General features: G+C 35.7%; 1 protein-coding gene across 1 annotated transcript in view; it reads right to left on the bottom strand.

The window, feature by feature from the left end:
• The window catches only part of LOC136852508 (tyrosine-protein kinase RYK-like), a 666,481-nt gene extending 660,723 nt beyond the window's left edge, over positions 1–5,758 (bottom strand). Inside the window, exon 1 of the mRNA XM_067127187.1 lies at positions 5,662–5,758. The gene's annotated coding sequence lies outside the window, so the exon portion shown is untranslated. The remainder of the gene's footprint in view (positions 1–5,661) is intronic.
• Positions 5,759–15,000: the final 9,242 nt, after the last annotated feature.

The raw sequence follows: 15,000 nt of genomic DNA on the forward strand, positions 1-15,000 counted from the left end.
TTCTCTGCATCAAACTAAAAACACAGGTTCGAATCTGACAATATTCAATACATTTTGGGTTTATATTATTCGATAGTGAAGGGAATTTGAATATTTGAGGATTATATATATATTATATATATATATATATATATATATATATATATATATATATATATATATATATATATATAAGCATGACATACAAATGTCACTTAATATCGAATTCACGCTACTTCGGGAATATCCTCGATGGGGAATTATCACCGAAGGAGAATTTATAAATGATAAATGGATTGGTACTGCCGGGTCTCGATCCTCGACACAGATACTTATCCAGCGACTCGGTCTACCTGTTTAATTCATCCGATATTCCCGAGGTAGCGTGAATATATTACTAACATTTGTAGCTTCATGATTGTATATAAATCACGGTGTGATAAAAATTTTATATATATATATATATATATATATATATATATATATATATATATATATATATATATATATATATATATATATATATATATACATATATATACATATATATACATATATATATATATATATATATATATATATATATATATATATATATATTTTATATATAGTATAAACAGTATATATATATATATAATACTGTATATATATATTTTTATAAATATTTACTTTTCGCCCTCGAACATTTAGGGATAGTAGTATCAGCCTGATCAAGACAGGAAATTGCTTTGTCCCACGCTGATGAGCAGCTCAGTTCAAACTAACGTCCGTTGAAAAAGACAAGTAGCATTTAGCCATTTTTCCCTATGGGAAAATTCCCACCCTTAAAAATAGGTGGTCCTAAGGTCCTTTTCCTTTCTACCTGTCTCTTGGCGAATGTTTGGAAAACAGAACGTGGACGCCTGGGGTGACTATATTGACCTAGGCCGGTCAGATACGAGAGAGAAACTTGCCGCCGTCTCGAGCAGACGTCTGGAAGGTGGCCCTTCCCCGCCTTTGTCTATTATATTTTAGTGAATGGTGGAGCAAGAAACACTACACAACTTCATCACGTCCGTTATATACGCTATAAGGTAGAGTCTGTGTGCTGTTCTGAAACTTCGTCCATTCTTTTAACCTCTTTTCTGTATTTCCAACTCTTTCTTTGTTTCATTCTCCGCCACCATTGAAGGTAATCACGCTACTTGAAGTCTAGATTAAGCCAAATTATTATATTGTTAGCTTCAACCCCGTTATTCCAGTAAAATACCTTATTTAGGTGATAAAATCAGGTTAAGTCTCGATGCTTTTATGCCTAGCGTCCGAATGTTTGGAAGAACCAGCGAAAATCAAATTCATCTCAAATATTCTTGTTATTAATTACCCTTAACTGGCGACCTTTGGCTAATTAACGACTGTCTTTGAGGTTAACTTTTGGCTTCAAGTGGCAGGTTACTTGTAATCTTGGTTTGCAGGGCCGTGAAAACTACGTAAATTGAATAATAACTGATCAACCAAGACACACACGTAATAAAATATATATATTTATATATATATATATATATATATATATATATATATATATATATATATATATATATATATATATATATATATATATATATATATATATATAAAATATATATATATATATATATATATATAAAATACATATTCACATTAAGCTACAAAATGTCGCTCAATAACTAATTCGCTCTACCTCGCAAATAATACCGAAGGGGATTTGTAATTGATAAGTTGTTCTTCGCCTGGATGATTCAACAGCAAAAAACTCTGACTTCAGTGACTAGTTCTCTTACTACTGGGCTGTCAAGAGAGGTATAACTGATACCGGCTTTGCCGTACACATGCCCGGCGAACACAGGTATTATACTTAGTGTCGTTATCAACCCACACCACACCATGACAGGCGACTGGTACACTTGAAACATTAGCTATTGAGCCGGCTATGTCTGTCCGTCCGCATTTTATTCTGTCCACCCTCAGATCTTAAAAACTACAGATGCTAGAGGGCTGCAAATGGATATGTTGATCGTCCACCCTCCAATCATCAAACATACCAAATTGCAGCCCTTGCCTCAGTAGGTTTTATTTTATTTAAGGTTATTAAAGTTGGCCATAATCGTGCTTCTGCCAAAGCAACAACACAGGCCACCACGGCCGGCTGAGAGCTTCTTGGGCCGTGGCTCATACAGCATTATACCGAGACCACATAAAGATAGATCTATTTTCGGTGGCCTTGATTATGCGCTGTACAGAAAACTCGACTGCAGCGAAGAAACTTCAGCGCATTTTACTTGTTTATATTCACAACCATTAAGCTGAAAAATGTCGTTAATACCCAATTCGCTCTAACTCTCTGGTAAGAGAAGTCTGAGGTAGCGTTACTGGTGTCGGTGGTTTGAATACGCTGGGCGACGAACCGCTAATCAATTACAGTATATTGTACTTTCTCTTCGAAATTATTTCCGAGGTGGAGCGAATGGGATATTAAAGGACATTTGTAGCTTAATGTTTGCGAGTTTTATATATATTGCAAGATTTTTCGAAAAAACTTAGGGGGTAATGCTCCTTGAAAAGCACTGATTTCAGGTGGACTTTTCTTTACTTACGGGTTTATAAATACATACATACATACATACATACATATATATATATATATATATATATATATATATATATATATATATATATATATATATATATATATATATATATATATATATATATATATATATATATATATATATATATATAGATATATATATATATATATATATATATATATATATATAGATAGATAGATAGATAGATAGATAGATATGTGTATGAATTTATGTATGTATATATACATATCTGTATATATATATGCATATATATTCAAATTTCATATATATACATACATGTGTGTAAAATGCAAATGAAAAAACCCAGGAAAAAAATTCCTGGGAGAGCAGTGATTTCAGATAGATTGCTCTACTGTCGTCAGCACAGCAGCAAAGTTGATAAACATCCTACTGTGGAAGACGTGTGCAATCACGCACAGAAATTTTTCCCATTACGGTTTCTTGATAAAAAAAAAAAAAAAAAAAAGGAAAAGCGTTCCGCAGTAACGCAAGATTTCTTTGTGTACTGTGGAAGATATCGAAACGAGTCTTGTGGAGTCGAAGAAAATTCTTTCATTTCTATTTGGAGAAAAAATTAAACCTCCCCGTACCCTCCCCCGCCTTTTACGGTGGAGGAATTATGTGACCATATTCAGTAATTATCGATGACCTTAACATACGAGTTACCTGACTATTACTGCAGTAATTGTCCGGTAACTAATATGTTACTGAATGGTTTATTTTCATAAAAACAATAAACAGTCCTTCAAAACAAGAAGATTTCAGCAAGAAAAATAGTCAACAAACAATTTCGATTATTTCCTTTGTCTCTGAAGAGGAATTAAATAGTGACAAACAATAATATATGTTATAACACATCAATCGCCTTGTGTTTCAAGGTATATTTAAACATGAGACAAATTACGTTAATTTCACCGTGTATTTTTGCAATGTTCGATCTGGAAGCCCTATGAAGATAACACTATTAAATTTTTTCCTTGGAGACCAAGGCTAGATAAAACCGACTTCGTCAAATCTTGAAATAGTGCAAATATTGTAGGTATATATATATATATGAGCTTAAGGAATTCTTCCAAATTTACGTATCGTTAAATGCTGTAATTTTTCTTATCCATAAATTCTGGTATACACGCACACACATCATAAATATGTATATATACATATATATAGGTATACATATATATATACATACATATACATACATACATACATATATACAAATGTCAGGACAAAAATGCAACAACTTTACCCGCGTGCATCAGTTATATTGTACGCTAGTATATAAATGACTAAAAGAGCCTGGCTATTCTTCCGAAGGCAATTTTTCATAGCCAGCGCTTGGGTGGCAGGCAAGACCATTAAAGTCTTCCGAGTAGGAGCACTATTGGTACCGAAACGAGAATTGAGTATGGTGTATGGCCCCTATCGATTTCCCCGTCTCTTATAAGCGTTCATGCTTGGTGAAGTGCTGAACATAGGAACGGCAGAATGTAGTATTTTAGTTATGTGCTGATACGACAGCACGTGCGTATGTAACAAAATCACAAACATTCATACGCACACACACATATATATATATACATACATATATTATATATATACATATATTATATATATATATATATATATATATATATATATATATATATATATATATATATATATATATATACATAATGAGGTCCGTTAGTAATTGTACTAATGCACAGAACAATTGTGTACTGTATGTGAAAGTTAATATATATTTATATATATATATATATATATATATATATATATATATATATATATATTCATGTGTGTATATATGTGCGCGCATATATTGTGTTTGTACATGTAAAAGGTGAAAAAATGCTTACGCCGAATTCTTTTTACATAATTGTACCATAATGCATTTATAGAATATTCCTTCTAGTTTGTGAGGCTCTCTCTCTCTCTCTCTCTCTCTCTCTCTCTCTCTCTCTCTCTCTCTCTCTCTCACCATGTCAGAGCTATAAACATTTATGTACATTAATCAACTCGCCCGAAAATACTGATAAGGTTGTTCACTGGAAAGTCATAAACCCACGAAGCAATATGTAACCAAAAGCGATCGAGGAACATCATTCGAATTAATTCCCTCCCTGACATGTATCACAACAAACGTAAACAAGCCTTTTACACAGCGCGATCTGCGCAGGAAGAAGAAAGAAAAGACCTGCCCATGTCCAATTCCTACGAACACGGAGAATCAATTAGAGCGAACAAGCCATTAGACGAAACAATGCAGAGCAGCACCCAAAGATCACCACATCTACATCAGCGGTTGCCCAATAAACTAGAAATTCCTTTTCCCATCGGTGCTGTGGCCGATGCTTCGCAGCGGGAATTAGCAGCAGTTTAGAGCCTCATCACAAGCACGAGAGGAACACTCGCCCTGCAATAACCTTAGATTTGTGGAATCTCGCCCGCTGCTCCCATTGCCCGAAGACTCTCTCTCTCCCTCTGTTCTCCTGCTTTTTGATATTCATTGCTGCGCTCCCGTTCTGCAACTAATGTTCCGTGATAGCTGGCAATTTTTTGTGTTTGTTTTTTTTCTTTTTTTATCATCTTAGGTACTGCCTCTACGATTTTTTTGTTTCTTGGTCAGTTTACGCGTGTGAGAAAATACACGTATTTAATCAGTCTATATGCTGTTTAATGATCCATTTCTATAGATTCTCCCATTATTTACACAGAATGAATAACAATAAAGGAGATAATGTGATAACAGAGGAAATAATAATTTAATTACTCTTTCTAAACGAATGATTAGAAGTACATGGACCATAAGCATACAAAACGTTAATACAGATCTTAATATCAATAATGACAAAAATCTGAAAAAAAAATATTAAGCCTATCTGTTAAATACTGATTTTGTTTTTATTCTGCCAAAGCAAATGTTAGAATTTGTTACTGCTTATTATTTCTCTTCTTTACCAAAAATGTTATAACTGCCTGTCCCTGAATAAGTATTACTAAATTAACTCTACACCTTACCTGATGCCAGCCGAGCTATAAACAGCAACCTTACCTTTCAACACAGCAGTCACAGTGCATGGCTGGGAAGTTTGCTCTTTACTCGGTCGGAACGACTCGCAGGGATTAGGTCTGTGGCCTCCCTATGACGACTGCTGAAATAAAAGCCAAATTGCATTAATGACAACATTACTGACAATTTTCTTAAAATAAAATTATGACTGCCTAAATTCAACGCGAAACACCAACATGTTGTCATTCCAAAATTTAATATTTTTAAAACCAACCAAGAGAAATGATAAATCCACACAGCCACAGACACACCATCGGCAGCTGAATGGTTTTCCACGCAAATCTCTTCGTGATGAAAGAATTAAGAATGGAAATTATGTCAATGACTTTGTCTTTATGGTGCTTTGCTGAAGTTTAATTGTTACCTTGAACAGAGAGAACAGAGTATTGCCTGGAGTCACCCTACTTAGCTGAAGTTTACAAGACAGGAGTTCTACTAGCAGTACTACGTGGAGTTTGAAACATAAATGAACTTCAAGTTGCGGCATGGGTACAATATATTTCCACTTCTCTTAATAACATCGCAGACCAAAAGAATGATAGGTATTCTCACAACTCAATTTGACGTGACCTGAAATCTTTCATGCTCACGTCAACTAAAAGCAAGTTTCTTCGGCGTAATCGAGTTTTCTGAACAGCCTGTAATGCTTTACGCGATGCGGCCCATGAAACTTTCAGCCACGGCCAGGTGGTGGCCTGTCCTATAGCACTGCCAGACGCACGATCATGACTAATTTTAACCTTCAATAAAATAAAGACTACTGAGACTAGAGGCCTGCAATTTGGTATGTTTGATGATTGGAGAGTGGATGATCAGCATACCAATTTGCAGCCCTCTAGCCTCAGTAGTTTTTAAGATCTGGGGGCGGACAGAAAAAGTGCGGACGGACAGACAAAGCCGTCTCAATAGTTTTCTTTTACAGAAAACTAAAAAAGTTTTTGATTTTTGGGGGCACTGGTACGAAAGAAGGCTTTAAAGACATCAGGGCAGCAAACGCGTTTAGTGGCAGTGACAAGGCGGGAGCAAACTTCCTTATAAACCCAGTAAGATAAAGACTTTAAGATGAAAGAGCTCTTAACCAATTTCTTACTTAATATCCGATGTAAAACATTATGACAATGAGCTTTAATCGAACTTCCTGAGTAATGCTTTCGCAGCACTTGGACGGGTGTCCGTAGATGCTTGCATGGCAGCAACACGTTCGCACACCATTCGCCTCTCAATCGGTTTAGGTCTGGACAGGTACTGGGTAGGTAAGCACCAAATGCCAGTCGATGATGGTACATCAGACCCGTAAGTGAAACTTCCTTCAAAATTGATGAATCCTTTGAACGGATACGTCGGCGAACGCATTGATAACAAGAAAGTGTCGAAAAATCTCTAGGAATTAGCACACCCCATTTCCTCACACTTCCTCGGATGTGACAGTTACGTTTTTGGTTTACTTTCTTTACTACTTACAAAGATTTTGCAAAACATTACATGTGGATTTTTTAGAAATTTTATTATTGGTATGCCCCAGGAATATACTTTTTGGGGAAGGGGGACCTTTTTGGGGTGGATTGCTCAGCCTCCGAAAGAAGTCTGTCGTCTCCGAACGATTAGCTAGTCTCCTTTGAATTTAAACCTGGGGTCACCGAAATTTTAAGGTAACCATCCCCTTTCCGGTATCCTTAATCCCTCATCGACCAACAAGTACTGGCAAAACAATTAAAAAAATCACATCTATAACAATTAGTCATCACTGTAGGAGTATACTACGAAACTACAATGACCGTGCATAATATTTTATCGAGTTTTTAAAATAACTGATGGCAAGACTAAAAAGCATTCGAGTAATTCCTTCGCGTGGAAACAAGTGCTCCAACTGTCAAGAGTCCTACGACCGTAAATTATGATGAATTTTCGTAACCACAAATCATCATCAATAACATAGTCATATTAATAATGCTTTTTATTAAACGCATTAGAAACCGCGCTTCAGTAGTTGTATTTTGTTGCTTTATTTTAAAGTAATTTTGCTTTTTATTAAACGCATTAGAAACCGCACATCAGCAGTTGTATTTTGCTTTATTCTAAAGTAATTTTGTTGTCTTTGGTATTAACGGTTGACTCAAACTCCCGCCGATTATAGATTCACTTTTGGCAAAAGATATTCATCGACGCCCAGTGGTCGATATTGACCCCTAGTCTACTCAGTTTTGATTACTAATATTAGTGTGAGGCTGCCTTTTTCATCTGAGTACTTCAAGTATTTAATCATCTGAGCGGTCTTCGAAATCCACAGTTATTTAACTGAATCGAACGTCGCCTTCCCCTCCACCAAGAGAGCAAGCTTTCTTTTTCACTATTCAAAGGCGGACAGGGAGAATAGTATGTGTAACTACTTTGCTTAGAGGTACCTTTAACTATACTGTGTCTTTTTCCTTATTTATTAAGAATTGTGGTTTTAAACTGTTTAATGATTCATTCCTTTACTTAAGGTTATTTACTACTAATCATTTAACTGTTGCATTTCTCTTATTCTTCCTTCTGTTCCTGTTTCTTACCAGTATACTATTCTGCGGAGGTTTGCTAGGCAACTTCGTGGCCTTATATCGTGTAAAATAATAATAATAACAACAACAAAGAGAAAATTTACAAAAGAATTAATGGATACACTGTTCAAGACGATTATCGTATGTTATCAAGGTAAAGTTATGTACGCAAGTAATGAAATCGAACTGTTTTGATAAAAAGTCCTTATTGAACTCAGCACTGCGGCGGAGTAAAGACTTTTCGTAAACAATTAGCTGGAAGTTATGAAACTAGCATTTCGTATCTGTAGCGGATCTTTCCATATATCAATGCCGTATTTTTTTTTTTTTTTTTTTTTGCTTGCTATGATTATAAAACAAACTCCCTCACTCTTCCTTTGTTCCATCGTATGAAGATCTTACACACAAACATATACATAAAAAACACACATATATACATAAAAATATATATATATATATATATATATATATATATATATATATATATATATTAATATATCCATTATATATATATATATATATATATTAACTTTATCCATTACACAATTGTTCTGTGCATTAGTAGAATTATTAAAAGGACCTCATTCCAATGAGGTCCTATTTAGTAATATATATATATATATATATATATATATATATATATATATATATATATATATATATATATATATATATATATATATATATATTTATCGTTTCGCATTCACAGTTTAAATTACTTCATGTTACAAGACTCTCTCCTCTAGTCCCACCTGTTCCAAAGTTCTTTTTCTCTCTCTCGAACTTTGTTCCAGATGCCAACATTGCTCTTAGCGTTGCCTACCGACTATCAAGTGCCATCTTTATGTTTGAATCTTAACGTTAAGCTCTTTGAAAATCGCACTTTTTGTGTCTGTTAAATTTAGTGGAGAGGCCATTCTGGCCTTGACAAATTTTAGAATGACTAAAATAGCTCTCCCTTGTTTTCAGATTCTAAATTATTGGTTTTATGTTGATTTTTTTTTAAATTATACACAGAAGAAAAAAAGTCTATAAATAAACAATTTTATAAACCTACTACAGTATATGCCTTATTGAAACAAAGACTGAGACGTAAAGTATTTGATATCTTTGATTGATAAGTGAATATCATGATTACCTTGACTCAGAATAAGTAATCGAAGCAGGCATCATTCATCCATACCCAGACATTACTTGAACACATCCGAGCGGGCAAGATGGCGGGCAATGTTTGCAAGCCAAACATAACTCCGGTGGAAGGCGAAGAGCTTTTAGGTGGGGCTACGGCAGGACGTGGGGATGAAGGGGTTTCGGGGGAGGGGAGGGGGTTATGCGTATTGCTCTTTGGGATGGAGGTTGGATGCTATTAATTCTCTTGATGTTGGCTTTGAACTCGGGGAGGAGAAGCAAAGAAGTCGGAAGATAAGAGAGGCAAATATAAACGTCAGAACTAAATGGAAAATAAACGGTGGCTTTTCCTCTCGGAATGGAGCAGTTTCCGTCTGCCAAAGAAATATCAACGCACAGTCAATATTATGTCTTTGCTCGCGTAGTTGCCCAGAAGAAATAAAGACCCGGGCTTGTAATGTAGTTAATTAGCTGAAGAATTCTATTCAGAGATCGTGTTTGTTCTGATTTCGGTGTTTTCTTTGCGCCGTTCGAGCGTGAAGTAGCTTGTGGGCTAATGAAACGAAAATCAAGCCTGAACATTTCATCGCTTCCTGCTTTTGGTCCTTGCCTGCTGAACTGCCTCATGCAAAATTGAAAAACTTTGTCATGTTCAGTGCTGGAGAGGAAAATTTAAAATTCTATAAACAAGATTCCAAGAGTCCGCGCAAGAAATCTTAACTTTCGATTTAAATCAGCATCCACAAGTATTGTCACGAAGGGACGAAAGTGTCATGGAAGTGTGTGTTCTTAATTAAGATATAAGACGAACGAAATGGTCATTTCGCATCTTGTGCCAGTTGGATGTGTCAACGCGGGTTTCGGATGACTGAAGACGACAACTTCTCTTTTTAAAATTGCATATTGGACAACAAAGGAGGACAGTGCCTTTTTCTTTGCTATAAAATTTGCAAAGAAAAAGGGAGACTCCTGGCACTGGACAGTGTGACAGTGACATCTCAACTGAGAATGGAAGCTGGCACTGGGTATCGCGAGTAGCACGCAATGACTCAAGCCATAGGCACTGAATTAGGACTTGGGGTACCGCTAATGGAATCAATTTATAAAAAATGGCTAAACTGAAAATTATCTGACATAGTTACCTATATTGCCAAAATATAATAACAATTGCTTTGTGTAACACTGCAATGAAGATAATGTTTCCAAGAAGCCTGTGCCATATTGATGAACGGCCGGCACAGGTGCTATCAATAAACAGACTGAGTCGACACAATGATTACCATCTAATCCCCAGATGTAGCATCTACGACAACCGGGATATCACTAGCACGCTTATTCACGTACAGTACTCTACCATAACAAGTGTTTAAATATTATGGTCTGTAAGATACATAGTAATCCGATATCAATGGAAGATGGCGCCATGAGAAACTATTTCAGCATAATCTTACATTTCGAAATGTTGCTGCCAAAATAATGAAGAACTTATTTTTGGAGGATAAAAGTTTATATCAATAGCCTTCATACAACATGAAGTCCATGTCAGAATAAGGTACGGATAGTGAGTAACTGGTGATACTCACTAACCAGTATATTAGAATTAGTTTAAATACGCACTGTAGTTACAAACACAGCTTTCATTAGATCCTACAGGTATGACCCTCGAAAAATTTTCTGAAGAACTTTAGCAGAGAAAAATTCTCCTAACATGAGGAAATAATACACACTAATGAAACTTCGTCAGGACTAAACTCACTTAGTGAGTCGAGTCCTGTCTGTAATTTTAAAACGTACCCACCTCACCTTTACTAAGTGAAAAATTCAATGTTGACTACGAGCCTTATCGAAATTCGGTGTCAGCCAGTATTCGAGTTCTTGCCTTTTTCATGTATCCACATTTCATCGTAAACACAGTTACTACTTACAATATTATAATTATTATTATTACCCGGTGTCTTTTCTCTTGCAGGTTTGCCTGCCTGCCAAAAAAAAAAAAAAAAAAAAAAAAAGATTATGAGCATAAATTCTCGCAACTGCGGAAAAATGATCCTGCTTGGGACAATAGGCAATCCATCATTCTAATGACATTCCAGATGTCTGTCTGTTGACAATCTGGATTGTGTTAAGGATTATGGCTGGATTTTTGTGAAACTAGCTGACATACTTTACGGTAAAAAGAGAGAGAGAGAGAGAGAGAGAGATAAAATTAACTACCTTTTATATCAGTTCAAGGTCATTAATTTCGCAAGATTGTGCGTTACGAAAGTACATAAAAAGAGGCCATTTATTAACAGTATGAATATGAAAATACAAAATATTATAAAATAATGCATCTATACTCAAATGAGGCTAATGTCATGTTTACACAAAATGGTTTTTCAAACGAGAAGAGTATATATTTGAAAAAAATGAATCATCGAGGTCCTTCTATTATGTGAAGAACTGGCGATGACAACAACAGAATCGAAAATCGTCCAGCAGGTCAGCGCCTCAGTTCATTCTGTGAGGAAATGTATTTTGATTTCTTTAATATTTCAAGTGGTTTTGCAATAAACATAGTCACGCATAATTTCTGACACGTATAAGTAATAAAGCATTTGATCATTTACTGCAATGGAACGTGATTGACGCAGACACTGAACAAAGCGTAAAAGGCATCATACCTGCCACGAACATCTGACTATAAGAGAGCTGACATGACTGGTGTTAATATAATGAGATCCATGGAAATAATAAAACTGTGGAAGTGAATAGCACTTTATAGTGAGTCAATGGCATAAAAAAGGCGGGGATTAACGTGCTTTACCTCTGTAAAAAAGAACAATAATGAATGAAAAACTACATCTTCACGAGTCTCCCTTTAATATCCCGTTTTCGTTGTGCCGCGATGACTGGGATCCCTGGGCTGTCTTGGCGAGGGAGGGAGGGGGTGTTTTGGTTAACCGTCGGGGAAGGAGTGGGGTTCGAACTCTATCGTGAGTGATGGTTCGTCCATTTTTTTTTTTCTTTTTCTGATCTCTGGCGAAGGGGAAAAGCATGTTAACTGAATATTGCAAGAGCCTTGAATTCTTGTTCTTTAAGTTTTTATACGTGGCCGCGGATAGATCTATTTCCGCTTCAACTCGGAGGAAAAAAATGTTCCGAAAGCAGGATTCTGCCAATATAAAATGAATCAGTAACCTTACCGTTTCTCTTCAGTTTTGCTGTATCGGAATCCTAACTTTAAAAACTTCCGCGACAAAAATAACAACTGTAAATGCACTATAACGGACTGAACATGGACAGACAGAATTAACTGAAACGGTAAATGTACCTCAATTTTTTTCTTTTGAATGAGTAGGCCAATGACGAAAGGTCAATGTGTCCTGATGCAGCCCAAGCCAGAGGATAAGGAGTAAATGAAAGGAGGGAGAAGTGCGGATCCTAAGGCGATGGACGCAATAACAGCCATGTTGGGGAGGGTCCGCAAGCGGTGGACACTGCGGGAATTCTTAACCTCTGAGCAATTGTCCCTTCAAGAAAATATGTTTCCCTGAGCGCAACTCTTAATTACTGATCGAAATTATGACATGTATATTGTGATATAAATGCTAAACATAAATAAATAAATAATAGTTCAATATAGAAAAAAAAAATTAAAGACAGCCAAAATAGCAAAGGATTCTTTGAACAAAAATGGCTCTAAGTTTCAAGTCAAGTGAATTTTAAATTACAATAAAACAAAAAAGGTTTCTTTCCTCAGAACGCTCCTGAGGTACAAAACTCCTCACGATTAGGCTCTTCAATAACCAAAAATAAAACAAAACTTACCGCTGGACTTCTTGGGTGAAAGAACAAACAGCACCGTAACAGAGGACCGCCAAAATCACATATGCATATCCAGCATCGTAACTAGTTTAGTATTTTCGTATCTCACTGAACTGATAAAAGAAGGATATTTTGCAGTATAAGCAACTAACAGGGCGAACGATTAAACTAAGTTAGAGAGAGAGAGAGAGAGAGAGAGAGAGAGAGAGAGAGAGAGAGAGAGAGAGAGAGAGAGAGAGAGAGAGAGATTTACAAAGTTAAATGAAATGTATAATGTAAATATACTTTTACGGATAATTATACCATCATTTTACATCGCCATATGCAAAATCACCCTTTCATCAAGAAAGTTACGTATACAAACTACTTTAAAACGCCTTAGTCATCGCAGAGGCCTATTAAACACGAAAGTGAACGAAATTAAAAATTCATTTTTTGAACTATGAATCATTATTTAGGATTTAACATTTCAGACGAGAAGAAGATCTATTGATATTTTTTGCTTTGGGTATCTTTTCATTTTTCACTTTTTCGGTGCCCGAAATTATATAAAAAGAATATGAAGCAGTACACAGTGTTCTAGTTATAACAGATTATTTTCTTCTCCATCCACTTCCTCCTCGGTTGAGGAAAAGAAATACGTAGAAGAAGAGAGATATCCGCAGAAAGGGTCAATTTGGGATATCCACTTTCCAGGAGAGAACGAAAAGGCAGCAGCAGCTCATTCGTTTCAGGGAAGAAATTACGTTCCCCCCTATTAGCTTTACTGTCTGCAGGATGCACATATGGTTTAAGAGCACTGACAGCATTTGGAGTAGTGTTTATAATGTCGTTTTCTAAGGGAACCGTAATCATGAATTTCCTGGAACTCCTCTTCCGTTTCGGCATTGCATTCATGTGCTGCACGCAGCCACACAGCCGTTCCTGGAACTGTGACATTGCATGAAATGTTTCGCATACAGACTTCACAGTTATTATACGATGCCGAACAATATTCATCTTCAACCTTCCATCACGTGACGTATGAAGAAGAGAAAGAGGTATATAAAGCTCAAATTCTATTTCAAATGAAAAGCTTCAGTACATTTAATAACATAACATCTACGCGTTATTCATAAAAAAAATAATCGTACTTAACATATTTAAAAGAGAGAGAGAGAGAGAGAGAGAGAGAGAGAGAGAGAGAGAGAGAGAGAGAGAGAGAGAGATTTAGTTCCACTGCATTTAATCAGCTGAAATAATCAAATTGAATTTGTGCGTGAGAGAGAGAGAGAGAGAGAGAGAGAGAGAGAGAGAGAGAGAGAGAGAGAGAGAGAGAGATTCTGGGAAACTAGCTGAGCCATTTGTAATATATGAATGAATTTGAGCGGGTTATTGTATAAAGATGACATTGCGAGCCAAGTAATTACTTATACATTTCTGATGAATAATGCTCTTTGTGACTGTTGAAGAAGTCAGAATTTACATAATGTCATTATAATCTCAGCAGCTATAACGAGAAATTGTGGCAAGATAGAGCTAAAGGTATGATCGCTCGGACTGGTCTTGCTCATCCCAAGGTATTCAGATATTAAGGATTTTGTCTTTTATCATTTTAGCGGTTAAATGATGGGTGCATTTACCTATAAGCCCTTCAAAACGTTGAATGATACACAAAGGAAGAGATAAACAAACATGAGGCTGCGAAGAGTTACCGATCTCTGAATTCAAGCAACGATTTGTCTGGGCAGAACTTTGACAGGACACAGAAATTTATTTTTATGTTAATATGAAATCCTGGAAATAATATACGATTTGTCTGGGAAGAACTTTGATAGGATACAGAAATGTTTTTTATGTTAATATCAGA

Source organism: Macrobrachium rosenbergii, chromosome 25, assembly GCF_040412425.1.
Source record: "Macrobrachium rosenbergii isolate ZJJX-2024 chromosome 25, ASM4041242v1, whole genome shotgun sequence".
Lineage (NCBI taxonomy): Eukaryota > Metazoa > Arthropoda > Malacostraca > Decapoda > Palaemonidae > Macrobrachium > Macrobrachium rosenbergii.